Source organism: Pseudophryne corroboree, chromosome 5 (assembly GCF_028390025.1).
Source record: "Pseudophryne corroboree isolate aPseCor3 chromosome 5, aPseCor3.hap2, whole genome shotgun sequence".
NCBI classification, from domain to species: Eukaryota; Metazoa; Chordata; class Amphibia; order Anura; family Myobatrachidae; genus Pseudophryne; species Pseudophryne corroboree.
Window position 1 is genome coordinate 686,147,474 of NC_086448.1, and position 18,593 is coordinate 686,166,066.

Consider the following 18,593-nt stretch of genomic DNA (forward strand, 5'->3'; position numbering starts at 1 on the left):
AGTGCTAGTTGTTCTTCACAGTCATCCGTTTTATTATCTCCGAAAATCAAAGAACCTGAAAGACATTCTCGCTCCTAGTCTGCTACGGGAACTACCCCCAGAAACCAATCATCAATCTCTTCCAAAATGTATTGGTGCATATAAATGCGGACACTGCAACGTGTGTACATTTTTAAATCCCAATAGAAGAACCTTCAGTGACACAGAAAACTCCCAGGAGTTCAAAATTAAGGAGTTCATGAACTGTAACAGTACATCAGTTATATACCTATTGGAATGCACTTGCCATAAAAAATATGTGGGAAAAACTAAAAGGACATTAAAAATCAGGATGCAGGAACATATAAGGAGTATTAAGAATAAACTGGAGACACATCTGCTATACAGACATTTTAAATCTGAACACAACTCCAATCCAGAGGAACTTTCCTTCAAGGCCATAGAACACGTCGGGAGCGGCGAAAGAGGTGGCGACCTAGCAAAGAAACTGTCCCAGAGGGAAATGTATTGGATCTTCCAATTGAAAACCACACATCCCATGGGTTTTAACGAAGGATACGAAATAGCACCGTTCCTATGAAAGAAGCTCCCGTGATCCTACGCCTGGTTCTTAAGCTCTCGTTCCAACCTTTTACACTCTTTTAGCACCTTATTTGTATAGCACTATAAGCACTTTAATTGTAAACACTATGTACTGTGTAGCATGTCAATGTTTCTAATAAAAAACGAATTACTGTTTATCTGAGTCACTTCACCACAAGATACAGTCATACCACACTGGTATACGCCCAATCTCGACCGATCTTGGAAGCTAAGCAGTGTAGGGCCCAACCAGTACCAAATGGGGAACCATCTGCGAAGATTGGGTACTGTATACGGTGGGCCATGGTGAACCACTAACAGTTGCCTGAATATTGACTCACTAATGGTCCAGTAGTTCACAATCCACCTATGGACAATTTTCTAATAACAACCACATTCTGTCTTAAACACGGGCACGATTAAAAATTCACAACACGTATAGCTAAATATGGCTAATAACTCACATACACACATCTGTGTGTACACATGGATATTGTGTGTATATATACACACACCTCAGTATTCCTATGCACCTCACTGTGAATGGACCACCAAATTAAATTAAAACAAAATGGAATATTTTAATAGGCACTTATAATCTTATTTTTTATATCCACTGCACTGATAATTTATAGTGAGAACAGTAATAACCATAAGAACTACAATAACCATAAATAACTCCTAATGTATGTGTTGATACCGAGCATATAATAATCCTGCTTAAACTATTGAGAGATAAAATACCATTTATATCTAATATATAAAAATTTGTAGCGCAATTTTATTTTAACCTGTATCAATATGGTGTTCTAACATATGTTTTTATTTTTATATGTGGTATCCGTTTCCATGGAGACATCGCTGGTATTATGTAAAAATGCGTCTGTAAACTTAGAAACTCCATTAAGATGGCCGCCGCTTGATTGACAGCTTCCACATAACCATTAAGAACAAAGTGAGCCGACTGCACCCGCCCTGACAGGAAGCGTGACGTTTGCCAGCAGTTTGCGCGGACGGAAGTGTGACACAGCCAGACACCGAAACCGGAAGTGCGGCATGTCGCGCATGCGCACATTGATGAGACGGATACCGGAAACGGGGCGGAAGTGACGCGTAACGCGTCACGGACACTTTAACACGCCAGTAACCCCATTTGTAGGACTCGTTTTTCACCTGAACCATAATCTGTGGACTCCAAATCATAAGCCCATTCCATCTAATGTATTTAAATCTAGATTTGTGTGCCTAAACAAAACGGACGTTTTTAACAGGAAGTGATGTCACACGCATCAATTAACACTTGCACTAGCTATAAATAGGTCCTTTGATCACTTGTTCATTAGTACCTAACCCCTTGAAGAAGTCTGAACGGACGAAACGCGTTGGGAGTACCTCTAACTGACCCTCCATTTTTTTAAAAGATAAGCACCATTCTTTTATTATATTAGACCTTGATACTCGGTATTTTATATTTTATTTTTATGTTTTATGTTTTATGCATTTTTTTCTTATTTTATCCTTCTCAGTTCTCTTTTTATGTCATTTTTACCCTACATTTTTATTGTCTGATATCCCAATTCTTATTATAAATAAATGTAATTTTAATTTTTAATCTTAAAACTGTATCCAGCCACTTCTTTTTAAATATCTTTAAATATATATCTCTGACACCGTCGGTCGCTGGTGCCCCCATCCCCATCTCTCTATATATATATATATATATATACACTGTATCTCTGTCAGGTAGGTGGTGGGGCGGGTAAGACCAGCTGACCCTGAGGGGTTACAATTTAGCAATTAAGGGCACCAAAATGAAATTAGGTCTTGTACCCCCAAACCTTAAAACATTGTGGCGCCTCTGACTCTAAATGTGAATTAAGGATGTATTCAGTAATGGGTATTCTATAGTGCACACATCTTCCGTAATGTTTTCCACTACATATTTCAGTCATTCCCATCAGTCCCTCCCCGTGGAGCTTACAATCTACTGTATATTGCCTATCACACAGACACACATATGCGCTAGGGTTAGACTTATGTCAACAGCCAACTTATGTCAACATATACAAGTATATTTTTGGGGTGTGAAAGGAGACCGGAGCGCCTGGAGGAAACCCATGCAGGCACCATTGTTACCATATCAAGGCAATTAGGAATACATTTATAGGGGCTAAACAGCAGCAAAAGGTAACTACTGGGTTTTGTCCTTGTTGTGTCCATGAGTTTCAGGATGTTCTGTAGGGTATACACTTGCCATTGCAATGTGTACTTTTTGTGCTTATACTGTATAATATGAGAGTACAAGATAAAAATGATCCTTATTAAATGAAGCTGTACCTTAGTTCAGTTGAGTTTGTCTGCATTATAGTACGGGTGTGGTATGCAAGGTCGACCACACATAGGTCAACAGTGTCTAGGTCGACCACTATTGGCCGACAGTAAGTAGGTCGACATGGTGTCTAGGTCGATAGGGACTCTAGGTCAACATGTAGGTTGAACTCGATGGACAATTGTCTTTTTTCAACCTTAGTTACTATGTAACTATGTACTAGGTCGACATGACAGAAGGTCGACATGAGTTATTTCACTTTTTTGGGTGTCGTTTTCTCCGTACAGTGACCGGGAAACCCAGTTAGTGGACCGTGTCCCCTCGCGTGTCTCGCGCTTCGGGCAGGTTACCGTTCCCAAGTGTAGTCCACGTGGATCGTAAAGTATGAAAAAGTAAAAAAAAAAAAAAGTTAAAAACTCATGTCGACTTTTTGTCATGTCGACCTAGAACATGTTGACCTAGAGTCCCTGTCAACCTAGAAACTATGTCGACCTACTTACTGTCGACCAATAGTGGTCGACCTAGACATTGTCGACCTAAGTGTGGTCTACCTAGAGATCGGATACCCTATAGTACTATAGCACTGCATTCACCTAATCTCATCTGCAGTGTGAATGTTTACAGCCCTTTGGGCCTAAGTCAGAGTTGATCGCAGCAGCAAAATTTTTAGCAGTTGGGCAAAACCATGCGCACTGCAGCCCCCCTGCAGTGCACATGGTTTTGCCCAACTGCTAAACATGTGCAGAGAGAGTTAGATTTCGGTGGTGTGTGTTCAAACTGAAATCTAAATTGCAGTGTAAAAATAAAGCAGCCAGTATTTACCCTGCACAGAAACAAAATAACCCACCCAAATCTAACTGTCTCTGCAAATGTAATATCTGCCACGCCTGCAGTGCACATGGTTTTGCCCAACTGCTAACAAATTTGCTGCTGCTGCGATCAACTCTGAATTACCCCCTTTATTCAGATTTACATAGGATCAGTATGGATGATGTAATGGTTAGCATTACTGCCTCAGTTCACTGAGGTCATGGGTTCGATTCCCAACATGGCCCTAACTGTGCAGCGTTTGTATATTCTCCCCGTACTTGCGTGGGTTTCCTCCCACAATTCAAAAATATACTGGTAGGTTAGTGTCTGTGTTTTCATGTGATAGGGAATATAGATTGTAGGGGGTCATTCCGAGATGATCGTAGCTGTGCTAAATTTAGCACAGCTACGATCATTCACACTGACATGCTGGGGGACGCCCAGCACAGGGCTATCCCACCCCGCATGTCAGTGCCGCCCCCCCCCCCCCCCACCACCGCAGAAGTGCAAGGCATCGCAGCTTTAGCATGCTGGCCGGGAGCTACTCAATGCACGTCACACAGCCGCTGCGGTCCTGTCCCCGTTCGGTCCGGCCACGCCTGCGTTGGCCGGACCGTTGGCCGCCGTTCCGCACCCGACCGCTTCTGCCTGACAATCAGGCAGAGGCGATCGCAGCCCTGCTACAGCCTTCAGCCGTCTGGATGCGCCGGCGCATGCGCAGTAGAGACCCGTTTGCGATAAAAAGCAGTGAGCGAACGGGTCAGAATGACCCCCCTAATCTCCAACGGGGCAGGGACTGATGTGAATGGCCAAATATTCCCTGTAAAGCGCTGCGGAATATGTGTGCGCTATATAAATAACTGGTAATAAATAATAAATAATCTTCAAGATAATGTTATCTGCCCGAGAATTGTTTACAGTAGACCAATTTATTTAAGAAATCTTGTTTTTTTATTACCCTACTCTTATCTAAAGACAATATCAATATGTAGTTGATTTAAAAGACAAAACAAAAAAAACCCTCTGATCTCTTAGTTGCGATTATATTATCAGAAACTGTAAATTATCCATAGATATTCATAGGCCATATATGACATTTCAAAATGTTTTTACGTTTCCGAATATACAGTAACACAGTTATTGAGAAGCGATGCGCCCTCCCATGTGACCTCAGGATATACTGTGCGCTCTGCTAGTTTATTTTTAGTAAGATTTCCTTCTGTAGCGGAATCATGAGACGCAGACAAAAGGCATATCTTATTTTTACTTAAGCACAATGAGATTTTCTAGATCTTTCAAACATTTTAGAACTTTTTTTATCTTTAACATTTGCCACCAATTCCTTCTAATTTTCTAATTATTTTTATAAGTTTAAAGTATTAGCTCCACATATTTTGAAAATTATATATTGTTCAGAGCGTTACTTACCTGCAAATAAAATAGTAAGTACCCTTATTGCCAAAATAATATATATCCTACAACATAATTCATGCAAACAAGGTGATTATTACTCAGTGACTATATGTAAAGAGGATTTAACACAAATTATTTTTGTCAGCCACTTACATGTGATCCCGCTGCTCGGGTTGCCGAATGTCAGTATACCAACATTGGCATCCCAGGCGTTAGAATGCCGGTAGGGGGGCGAGCGCAACGAAGCCCCTTGCGGACTAGCTGCGCTTGCCACACTGCGGGCTCGGTCGCGAGCTTTGCTCGCCACCGGTCTATTCTCCCTCTGTGGGTGTCGTGGACACCCATAGAGGGGGAATCACATACCATTCTGGGAGCGGTATAGTACCCCTGTTGGAATCCCGACGTCGGTATTGAGACAGCTGGGATCCCGATGAGGCGGTATGTTAACCGCATACCCACTTACATAAAGAAAAGAAAATATTGTAAGTTCTGTCTAATGTGATTTAAACACAAGTAGAAGAAGTTTTGATATGACTATTTATGACTGGACTTCAAGAGAAAACTCAATGCTGTGACAGGTCCTTCTCAATAATTTTATCATCATCATCATCATCATCATCATCATCCTCAACATAATGTTTTATTAGTAAGGCACCACAAAATTAATTGCACGTATGCTTCTAGTGAGACAGCTATCTCCACAGTGGCTGCTCATTTTATATCCCATAATATTGCCCTAGGTCATTGTATGCATCCAACAGTAATAGTGCCCTAGCTCATTTTATGCCCCACCAAAGTGCTCTAGTTCACATTGTACCACAAAGTGCCACCAGTTCATATTATGCCTCATTGTACTCATTGTGCACAGTTCACAATATGCTACAACACATTTTGCCACATAGTAACATTATGTTACACAGGGGTCATTGACCAACCAGGTACTACCTGATAAGATACTTCACAATGCAGGGAATTCCATTTTGAGAGGAGATCTTCTTCATTTAGGCACACTGTCCTTTTCTGGGACAGTCCTTATCTCGGATCTCAACTCCCACACCCAGCTTGACAAAGGCTGTAAACAAGGAAAAGCTTAATGGAAACAATAATACTAAATATACAGATTGGCGCTCAGTCCCGTTTCAAAAATACAAATGAGATACTTCACGTAAATCAAAGTGCTTATCGGTCCTAGAAATTCTTTGGAATGAATATAGATGTATATATGTCATGGAAGCAAAATAATGGCTTTAGTAAAACTGTTATTTATTAAAACAATTTATTAAAACAGTTAAAAAGTTTACATGCAGGGAAGATAGAATTGGTATATCAACTGAATGACACCTTACGGCTGCTTAGAATGCCACTCAGGAAGATAGTGGTCCCCAAAACATGCAGTTGTGATGGTCATGTTTTGGGGACCACTATCTTCCTGAGTGGCATTCTAAACGGCTGTAAGGTGTCATTCAGGTGATATACCAATTCCATCTTCCCTGTATGAAAACTTTTTAATTGTTTTAATAAATATCAGTATTACGAAAGCCATTATTTACTTCCATGACATATATCCCCATTTGGAGACATCATTTTATCCCCTAAAGTAGGAGGATGCATATAAAGAAACCACTATAGGATTGTCTAGCACTGTTGTGTGAGTATGGTCAATTTGAAAGTGACTCTTGTAAAACATACTACCCCCTTAAATCCCATTGATGACAGACGGTTTGAAAAACCCTTACGTATATACATCTATATTCATTCCAAAGGATTTCTATGGACTGATAAGCACTTTGATTTACGTTAAGTATCTCATTTGTTTCTTTGAAATGGGACTGAGCTCCAATCTGTATATTTTGTATTATTGTTTCCAATTTTAGGATTTGGTGGTCCTTTTTTTTTTTACAGGTGGCTGCAAAAGTTCTATTGTGTTTGCGCCTTGGCACATTTCACAATTTCTGTATTCTAAATAAAAACGTATTCTCCGACTGTGGCGGGCTTAATGATTATTTCAGTTCTTTATTGGCGGTTCTTGATAAAAACAGCTGAGTGTATTGCAGCCGAGAAGCAATAATTGGTCTGTTGAACATGCTGAAATTGTCCAGCATGTCCGAAAGACAGAGGGGTCACCAGGTCATGTGACACCTGGTGTGCGCTCCATATCTGCATGTGCAACCCGAAAAAGGGGTTGTGGCCTACCAGAAAGGGTGTGGCTTCATGGGAAATCCTTATTGCATCTCTTCAGGGCCATGCCCCGCATCGCCAGGGATGCCCCCGGAGACTCTGCCTGCACTGGTAACTCCTCCTCTCTGGCAGGAGCAGAGCACTGCAGGAGAATGTCACACTGCAGCACCTGTGTCCAGTCACTGCGGAGGAGCCGGCATTTTGGTTTCATACCCTCAAAGGGAAACACCCGGAGGTGGCCCGCACCCCCAGTGTCCCCATTGTGACTCCACTACCGATAGATGTAATCATTGGTTGGCCACATTTGGCAGTGTATGCACTGCAATGGCCGACCTCCCAACAATCCTGAGATACATGGGCCGATTCTGAGTTGGAAGCAAAAAGGCTGTTGTTTTTCTGGAAGACATTTACTACCTTATGCTAATGAGAGTATCTGTAAGGCTAATGCAAGGAACCCTACGGCTTCATCATGAAGTCACATTAGTATCAGTATTTGTACCAGCCCCATGCTTAGTGCAAGAGATCTGTTGAAAACTGGCATCTCTTCGCTGTACCTGCAACTCAGAATAGCTTAGCTATACCCCCACGACCCTCCTGTGATACATCTCTTACATCACTGCAGCCCAGAAATGCCCATTTCATTCATAGAGAAGTATGACCAATATCTATCCAACTTATGGCCAGAGATATGCGAAATGCATGAAGTACCTTTTACGCATGCACAGTTTGCGGCTGTGGAAGGAGCTGCATCCATCTCCGAGTCAGCATTACTGTGTAATATTTTATCTACACTATGATAATTGGATGAATGAATTCATGTTCGCAGTAATATGATTGGTTGCTAATATGTTGCTACATGAAATGTAAAAATCATCTCCACTACCAGCCTCGTCTGACTGCGCTACAGCTGGTTTTAAGTGGGGGGTGCAGGGGCACAAGCAGGATTTATAGATGGACGTTTCCAATTGCTTGATTTTAGAGAGAGTGTGGCCAGCCCATGAAGAAGGCATAATTAGCAACATGCAGGGCAGTGTACTGTATGTAATACGTCAGACATATAAGACATCACTGTAAGCCGTTATATATGTCAGCAAGGCCCATCCGAGCTGACACCATCCCACAATACAAGTCTCCAGCTTTGAGGAGCATTGGAGCCAGTCCGAAAGTCTGGGGTTGCACTAAAAGATCCTAGAAGTAGCCCTGGACATTCTGTATATGTACACATTGGTCTGCTAATATATAACACTGGTCAACATGATTTTTTTCAAAAGAAAACTGAATTGTAACTATAGTGCAGTTTTAAATTCTGAATTCAAATATGTTATTGTAATTTTTCCATCAGGTATAAAAACTCTGCTGCATTTATGCATTTGAAATCTAAATTTCCAAAAGTAAGTGATGCAAAAGGAGGAATTTTGACAGGGCCATAAATAAGATCAGTAATGGATGATGAAAATGTTCAGAAACTGTTAAATCCACTGTAGAAAGCAGCCTGATTGTCATTCAGAATAACCTCTTCTTGTTTTCTTGGAAGGCATAACGCAGAAAACTATTGTGAGATAGTGAGTGATCTAGTGAATTCATACAGAGCTATGGGATGCAATATGTCTTTAAAACTTAACTTTTTCTACTCCCACCTAGACTTCTTCCCAGAAAATCAGTATCTGGATGATAGGTCGACAGGCAGTAGGTCGACATTGCATATGGTTGGCATGGTGCAAAGGTCAAAAGGGTAAATGGCCAACATGACAATGGTCGACACAACATATGATCAATATGAGATTTTTGGACTTTTTTTCATTTCTTTTCAACTTTTTCATACTTTACCATCCATATGGACTACAATTGGGAACGGTAGCCTGTGCCAGACGCAGTATTGCAGAGTAAGTAGTGCAGAGTAGGCACCTTGTCCGAAGCATGGCGAGTGAAACAGTACACTAATTGGGGCTTAATGCCATAAAAAATATGATCTAACCAGTAGGAGACAGAAATGAAATTCTAAGCATGCATTCTCCTGCGGTATGATGCCTGTCTTTTCTTGCTGGCAGCTGCTCTCCGGTTTGGTGCTGCGACTAGCAGGTGGTGCAGCTTAGTTCTATTCCGTCTAGTAAAATTGGTATATATAATGCTGCTATTGTGGCGATGATTTGAGCTACTGGCCAGAGAGGGGGGTTTCTAATTGTCTGTGGAGGGGGAACGTAGTAGTAGTAGTAATATAATAATGAAGGTAAAAATAGTTATTTAAACTATATAATCTATAGCAAACAAAACAGACTGTTGCCGAGAAGCAGTAGCTTCAGAAATTGTGATTCTGGCATTTTGCACAACTAACGGGAAGTCAACGTGCTGACATTTCTAATGTTAAAAATACAAATTGCCATATACGTAATAACCAGCAAGTTGCACCCAAAAAAGTTGGTGCATTTGTTGTAATAAAATACTACTATTTTCTTTCGACCAGGGCCGAAACTAGGATTTTCGACACCTGGGGCAAGGCAGTAATTTGGCGCCCAACCTCCCCAACCAGATCTGTCACACGATATTATGGAAATTACTGAGAGTAGGCAGGGGAGGCTGCACATGGTGGATGCCGGACATATATACACACTGTGCCCCCTTACACAAGCACTGTGTTCCCATTCATATACACACACACACACACACACACACACACACACACATTGTGCCCCCATACACATAAAGTACATACAGTGTGCTCCCATACACACACAGGATCCCGGCGTTCAGGATGCCGACGCCGGAATCCTGACAACTGGCAATGCCGGCAGCCGGATTACCGGCCAAACAGGACTATTCCCACGTTGTGGGTGTCCATGATTGGGTATAGAACCTGTGGCGAGTGCAGCGAGCCACCGAGCCCGCAGTGTGTCAAGTGCAGCAAGCCCGCAAGGGGACTCTTTGCGCTCACCCTGCTGCTGGCATACTGGCGGCCGGGATGCCGTTGTCGGTATACCGGCCTCCAGAAAATCATACCAAAACCCCACACACACACACACACACACACACACACACACACACACACACACACACACTGTGCCCCCATAAACATACATACACTTTGCTCTCATACGCACAAACTGTGCCCCCATATACATACAAATCCTGTGCTCTCATACACACTGTGCCCCCCATATATACACATACATACACACTGTTCCCCATACACACACACACACACACACACACACACACACACTGTGCTCCCATACATATAAACACACTGACTGTGCCCTCATATACACACATTGCACCCCCATATACATAGCTGGACTCACCAGAACCAGTCACTAGAGATGTCCCTGCTCCTCCTCGCCACCCCATCTGGCTCATCCTCCAACTCTCACCTGTCCTTCTCTGCCTCCTAGTGCACCTTCTGCTCTCTCCAGAGCCGGTTTCGCTCCACAGTGGTGGGATCTTTGCAGCTGAGCCTGATCAGGTGATTGCCCATCGGTGCAGCCACAGAGCCCCAGAGCTCTCCTGCTAGTATGCTGCAGCTGCCTGTGCCGAGGGGGCAGGGGAAGGGACACTCATGCCACACTGTGGATGAACTCCAGGCTCCACACTACCAACCTCCTGCGTGCTCTTGCTGCTGGGACAGTGGAGGAGAGAGGTAATCCTCTCCACTGATAATAGGAGGCCCCTCACTTGCTCCCTCTGTAAACCTGCGTCTGGGGCACATGCTTCAACCTCATTTCATGGAATAATATTCCACCACAGTCCATCATTCTTCAATCCTACAAACCTGGAATTTTGGGCATGATACAGAGGTGAATGTAGATCATGTGCGGCTGCCATTCTTCACAAATTCTCGAGCGCAAAGATATGCAAACGCAAGTTTAAGCATTTCTCTTGTACACTAGCATGCGACAGACTTACCAAAGCCCACTGTGAACGTCTGAGCAAAGCTCAAGTGTGCTGGTGTATCCGATTACTAGACCATCGCTGTGCCCATGACACTTCCATAACACACGTATTACACTCCCATAACACGCCCATGACACTCCCATAATACACATATGACACTCCCATAACATGCCTATGAATCCTCCACTTTTTGCAAAGACTTTACCCCATTGCCCAGTCTCCACCTTGAACCGACCATGGATCTCATAAGCCGTCTCAAGCAGTAATGATGTTGTACACAAATGCGTACGCTATAGCACACCTTGGTTCGCGCATACGCAGTAATGGTTTCCTAGACTCTTTCCACATGCGCAGTTCCCAATAATCGCTTAGGTGAGCAAACATCTTTACTGCCTCCAGCTGTGGATCGCGCCAATTGTTTTACAGGTTTTTCTGCTGTTATTTATATCAGAAGAGTTTATATTAAAATAACTTTATTTATATCTGCTAATTATTTGCTTTTCCCAGTATTTATTTAGTTTTAAGCAGATATTGTAAAGTATTTATATTCCAAACATCTCTTCATGCTGGTACGTGTAAGATAACATGAGAAACTATGCCACAGATAGGGGTACAAGTACATTGAGACTATTCTTTGAATAATAGAGAGAATGTATTAATGTAAGATTTATTCATAGTATTCATTGAGAAGAAAGGGGTTATAATTGGTGCCCTAGTTGCATACATCAGAATGTTTTTCTGTATGCTAATTTCACAGGTTTTATGGCTACAATAACCTATGGACACTAAGCCTATTATCCACTTCAAGATGCTGTAATTTAAGGGGAAACTAGATAAAAGTAAAATGCAAGCTTTACAATGTCCGTACACCGGAGCAAATTGGACCATATTCTTTTCATTTCCAGGTTAGTTGATATTGAAAGATGTTTTGAAAACCCATTACGTAATATAGTCTTCTGATACATAATATAGTCTTCTGATTTATGATTTTTTGGAGAGTTTCTGCAAGCTATATGTAGCAGTACCATTAGGTTTTAAGGTATCTTTTTCCTAAACACAGTGGTGGCAGCCATTTTGTGTTCTGAAGAAATATTCAGCCAGTCAACGAATAAGAAAACACTGAGGCAAGAAGGACAGACTTGATGTCACTAGTTCCTAGTGAATTGATAGATTAAATACTGTCAAAGTAACTATCTATATAATACACTGTCTATATAAAACATTTTTAGAGTATTATATAAAGTATTTAAGCTGACCATACAGTGAATGTTTATTGTTAAGATCCGGCCAATGCACGACAATCATTTTGAACAATTATCGGTCAGTGTATGCACATGAACGGTATAATCGTTAAACTCCGAAAAATGTTCTGGCTCATATGATTTCATTTTCAAAGATGCTTGATTGTCCAGTCTGTCATTCTGCCACTTTCATTCACTGAGGTGTAGATTGTACCCATACATTATGCGGTCTGTGGAGGCATGCAGTGATCACAGCACCGCTCAGCCCACATTGGTCGCAGTGTCTCTAAAAGTTGTATATTGTATGACCAGCAATAGTTACAAACTGTGAACCTCTATTGCATGCTCAACACTATAGGATGGGATGTATGACACATCGCATTTTGAATGTGATGCATCCCGCCACTCATCACATGGCGTATGCATGAAGATTTTAGCAAATGACAGCTCTCCCGGCAAGAGTTGTCCTTTGCGATAGAAGGACTTCCGAGTTTAGAACACAGGATTCCTTCTGTGCATGTGTCGAGTGACGCATGTGCCGTGGGTGGTGCTGGAAGGGATCCGATTGGATCCTTCTCAGTGGAAATGTGGAAAGAAACCAATAGGCTTCTATAGAGAAATGCATCTAAAGATGGCCAATGTATCGTTTTCTAGAGCCTGGTGTAGATGAGAAAAGAAGTCAAACCTCAGAAAACTGCATTTCCATTGGTTTGACCGCAAAATCATCCTTGATGCCCAATTTAGCAATGCACTTTATTTAAATTGATTGCTGGCAGGCTTCCAGTTCAGCTTTCTCTCCTCATTGTAATGTTTAGTAATGTATTTCTAATAGCACTGGAATTACCTACTAAATAATTGTTTCATTCGTAGTTAACAAAAGAAGCCTACTGTATAGCTTCTATGCTGCACAGCGTATATCATGGCCATGAGGAATTTTGGGGTTGGAGCTGTTTATCAAATGGCTGATGATTGGAAAAGAGACTGTCCTGACAAAGATCCTGGCAGGGTGAAAAGGGTGAAAAATATAAATTCAAACCTGGGGTACACCATAAACACCAACACGTTTTGAATTCATTTTCCTTCCTCACACCCTGAATTAATCCAAAACGCGTTGGTGTTTATGGTGTACCCCAGGTTTGAATTTATATTTTTCACCCTTTTTTTCACCCAGCTATTAGGACCGGTTTATGTGATCAAGGAAGCTCTTTCCCATAAAGCATAGGTCTGCCAATTCGGTCCTCGTTACCCCACACAGTGCATGTTTTGCAGGTCTCCTCACAGAATCACAAGTGAAATAATTAACTCCACCTGCGGACCTTTAAAAATGTGTCTGTGAATAATTAATACACCTGTGCACCTGCTGGGTTACCTGCAAAACATACACTGCGTGGGGTAATGAGAACCGAGTTTGCAGACCTATGCCATAAAGGTTATACCTTTTAACAGAGGTAAAAGAGTATCCGGTATCCTAAGGGTGTATGGTGGAACAAACCGTATATTCATTGGGGGTATACACATTTTTTACTAATGTCAATTTTTATTAATGTAAATGTTTTAAAGATTTTTATGAATGTATATATTTTTTAACATTATTGTAAAATATTTTTTTGGGGATATCATACAACTCGTCCTCCATTACCTATATGGTACATCTATGCCTGTGTGGATGGAGTGTTGAACCATGGTACCGTGGATGCCAGAAAGATACCTTTTAAGGAACATAGGGAACAGTACCTAGGTGAGGATCCCCCAAGAGGGAAAGAACAGTGTCCACCAGAGTGTTGATGGTTGTACATGTGAAGATTTAAAGAAACCTTTTGTTGCATGCATCTTATTTATAAAAGGTTAGTCCAGAGGTTCCTGTCCAATATACGGAGAAGGATGCGATATGGTCTAATTGATGAAATTGTCTGTTTTTCTATTTTTGGAATTTGTTTTGTACATATAGAACATCCTGTCAGAAACCCCTGGGACTGACATTTATAGTATCTAGCGGCGCTTATGGACCACTTTGATTTTTGGTTGGCCATCAGGAATGACTGGCAAATGCCCTTTCTTTCCAATTTCAGACAGTATGTATTGTCACTGGTTCCTCATTGTAATTTACAGTGAACATTGTTTCCACCACTGCATTCATTTTATTTGTATATTTGCATATATCTGAATATCTTATATAGATCTTTATATTTGAAATCATATATTTTTTTTGCTTCTGTTATTTATTTTTACGTACATTGGGCCTGATTCACAGCTAAACACAAGCCAGCCAAAAAGTGGTCGCATTGCATGCTCAGAAATAAATGCAAATCTTTGTCTGTATTCAGAGCTGGTTGTGTCTATGCTGGGGAAAGCAGATGACTTCCCTATCAGCACACAATGCACTATTCCTGTACCTGTAAATGGAACTTTATGTACAGTACACACAACTCTACATAATCCACAGTTCTGCCTGCATGCCCAATACATGCCCTCAGATCACCATGTGTGAACACCCATGGGAAGCTTCTGCCACTAGTACCCCTTTCATACCAAAATCCCTAGTCCAGCCCAGGTCACTGAACACAGAAATAAGCCGTGTCACAGCAGCTTGAAACCCGTTCATACGCCAGGCTGGAACCAGATTATTGCCAGGGCTTCTCCTCTGCCAGCACTTGGAGATGACTCTACCACATCTAATGCATACTTGCCTACTTTTGAAAAAGCATTTCAGGGAGATTGTGAAATTAACGCCTATCAGCGCGGGCGTGTACTGCTACATCTGAGAGGCGTGTCATAAAAATTACTTATATCCAAATGTAAATGAACCCCAAAGTTATTAAGATCTGCTTGTTAAAGAAAATACACTGATATTTTTCAGGATTTGTATGTGTATTTGTGATTCACAAGAGATTCCATTTACTGTAAGCGGCCATGAGAAACCTTATTTAACCTGCATGTAGCCCTAGGGATCATTGTACCTTATAACTAATGCAGGGAGATGGCACTGATGATCCCATTTGAATGTATGTATCTTTAATTTATTCCCCCCTCCAGAATGTAACAGCTACTTAAGGGGGTAAGGTGCAATTAGGGAGATTGCTGGTCTATTCAGGGAGTCAGGGAGATTGCTACTATTTCAGGGAGTCTCCTGCAGAATGCAGGAGGGTAGGCAACTATGATCTAATGGCTGAAGTCATAACTGTTTTTGCCTTGTTTTAATTATTCATGTTGTACAAAAGAGGCAGAGTTAGCCCTAGACCATTAGGACAAATGTGCTACTATTGTTCTCACCATTTGGGCTGTAAGCTCCTTTTAAAAGACTGTACACGTGGTTTTTTTTTCTTCTTTTTTTCTTCCTTTGTTTGCATAAACCATAAATTTTGAGTGAATTTGAACAGATTTGCAAATTCAGCGGAATTTTGGAAGTTACAGCTGAATCCACGTATAGTCAAAACAATCAATGTGTCAGGCTGAATATACTGGGATCTTAAGATCTACAGTATCTGCAACAAATATACACTTTTACATGTCAATGAATAAACGTGGTAAAATACTGGTTTAGGATGGAAATAGTGCCAGTGAGGTCGGATAGAATGTTATGAAAGAGAATACCATCTGCACCCTCTCCCTGTCATAAAGTTTTTAAAACTGATGCATACAGTGTGTGACATGGCAGTAGACAGGCAGGAGGAGGTCTCTGTCCCATGTGGGAGCACTTCCTAGGAGGAGGTCACAAGTTATGATTAGGCAGAGGAGGTGCGATGTACATTTAGTAACCTATTACTTATACACCAATACTATTTAAGACATTGCCCAGTTAGATGCTGTCGGATGGAGAGAGCAGTCTGTTGCCTCCTCCAGTGTGGAGCACTAAGATTTTAGTAGGACTGTTCCATTTTATGCACTACAGCATAAAGTCCTGCACATTTGAAGTTGATTAATAGGGTTACACCTATGGTTTGGGTTATGGTAAGGCACAGTCATGGGATATTGCTCCAATTTCTTGTATGGTTCGTACTGATTTTCTATTTAAAGTGGATTGTTAGAGTTAGGGTGGGATTGATTGTAGCTAGCTGTTCTCTTGGAGACAAAACTCAGCTGGAGCAGCAGATTTATAATAGTTGCCCCCTTATGTCCTAAATCTCTGAGGGCAACAGAGGATCAGATTGGGGATAATTTAACATTAGCCTGAGTCTACCAATGAATTAAGGCAGCCGCCTGTGAATTAATAGAAAAACAGACCTGCCAATCCTTTAGAACCAGTTTCGCTTACTTATGGCTTCCATACACATGCAAATTACAATTGCTAATGTTTCATATAAAATAGATATATTTGAAAGCCATAGCCAATATACAAATAATGAAATAGTAAAAATAGTAGCAAATTCTAAATAAAAATGATTACACTTAGTATGGCAGTGCTTGAGCGCTAATTATGGAATTCTAGCATGGAAATGAATTATATACAACTAGAAGAGGCAACCTGTTATACACTAGGTTTAGAAGCAGTATATACATCAAGCTGTTGACATGTATATGAAGAGAGTGTAGAAAGGACGTGTCACCAGCATCTCACAGTTAAATAGGCTGATCAGCCCAAAAGGCTCTTCAGAATGTGAATGCAAATGCAAGAAGATAACCGGGGAATGTTAAGAGGTAGACAATTGTCATGACATTATGCAAGCAGCTGGCTAGGACCCTTCACATTTGTATAGAGAATAATCTATCACATTCATCTATAGTAAATCATATCTAATGTACACAATTTGCTACATTGTATACGATTATTCAACATTTTGCCCACAGGGATACTCTAAAACGTGCCTAACATACTGCACGTGGCAGGGATGGCCAGCAGTTACTCCCACCAGGGAATTCTGACAGATCTGTTAGGACAGTGTGATTTTGAAGGATTTTGCTGTGGCTGAATAGGCATCAGTATTAACTGCTTCAGCTGTAGGACTGCAGTTCCCCCCCTACTGGCATGGCAAACATGGTTCAAAATAAATGACATGATTGGCTGCCTTTGGCGTATGGAGCACATGGTACACTTATACAAAAGGCAGAGGATACACATGTTAATTTTCATATGTTCTACATGGTTAACAGCTATAAATACTTAATATTCTATATGAGACAGCTGAATAATGTACTGTATATATAATAAATGAATCATATGTATATCGTATAGAACTGTTATGTAAGGAAGCAGACATGGTTATTTAAAGATCTTATGTATGTCTGTATCGGTATCCGGTGTATATGTCGACAGTCAAAGGGTCGGCAGTCAATAGGTCGACCACTAATGGTCGACATGCATCAGTTCAACATGGTGAAAAAGTCAACATGGTCAGAAGGCCGACATGTACAAGGTAGACAAGTTTCAAAAGGCCGACATGTCGACACACATATGGTCAACACACTTTATTTGATTTTTTTACTTTTTCATACTTTACCAATCACGTGGACTATGACTGAGAATAGTAACCTGTGCCAAACGCAGCGGTAGCAGAATGAGGCACCTTTCCCGAATCATGGCAAGTGAAGAGGTACACTAATGGGGCAGAAAAGTGACAAACCCCCCCCCAAAAAAAAACACCCCAAAAATGGTGTCAACCTTTTTGTGTTGACCATTTCCATGTCGACCTTTTGAGCTGGTTGACCTTTTGACCCTGCCGACCTTTTGCATGTCGACCATTAGAGGGTTCACCTATTGGCTGTAGACCTTTTTAGTGTAGCTCTAATTATCTGCACCCATGTGTATCTCACACTGGGCGGGATGTACTAAACGGAAAATGCGATAAACCCCCTGTTTACCTCATTTTCCTAATGTACTATCCCACGGCCACCAGGTCAGCGCTGTGGAGGGGTTCGCCAGCTTTTGCTGGCGATACCCCATAGAAGCCAATGGGCTTCTCTCTGCTACGCTTTGTGAGGGATCCCTCCCAGCACGCCTCGCACCCGCCCACATCACCCCGCGCATGTGCAGACTGACTCCTGGGGCCGAATCCCGGAAGTCTGGCTGCCGCTGTGCATCGCAGAGGACTGCTCTTATCGGTAGAGCTGTCCTCTGCAAGGCTGATCGCATGTGTAAGTACATATGACAGAGATTTTCAACCTTTTACAACTCGTGGCACACTGAACAAGATTTAAATATTGCCAAGGCACATTCAAAT

The 18,593-nt window shown here is 41.6% G+C and overlaps 1 protein-coding gene and 1 pseudogene across 1 annotated transcript in view; both read left to right on the forward strand.

Moving 5' to 3' along the window:
- NKAIN3 (sodium/potassium transporting ATPase interacting 3) overlaps nt 1–18,593 on the forward strand; it is a 1,038,088-nt gene that overhangs the window by 902,044 nt on the left and 117,451 nt on the right. The window lies entirely within an intron of this gene.
- Nucleotides 760–878, forward strand: LOC134930434 (5S ribosomal RNA; annotated as a pseudogene).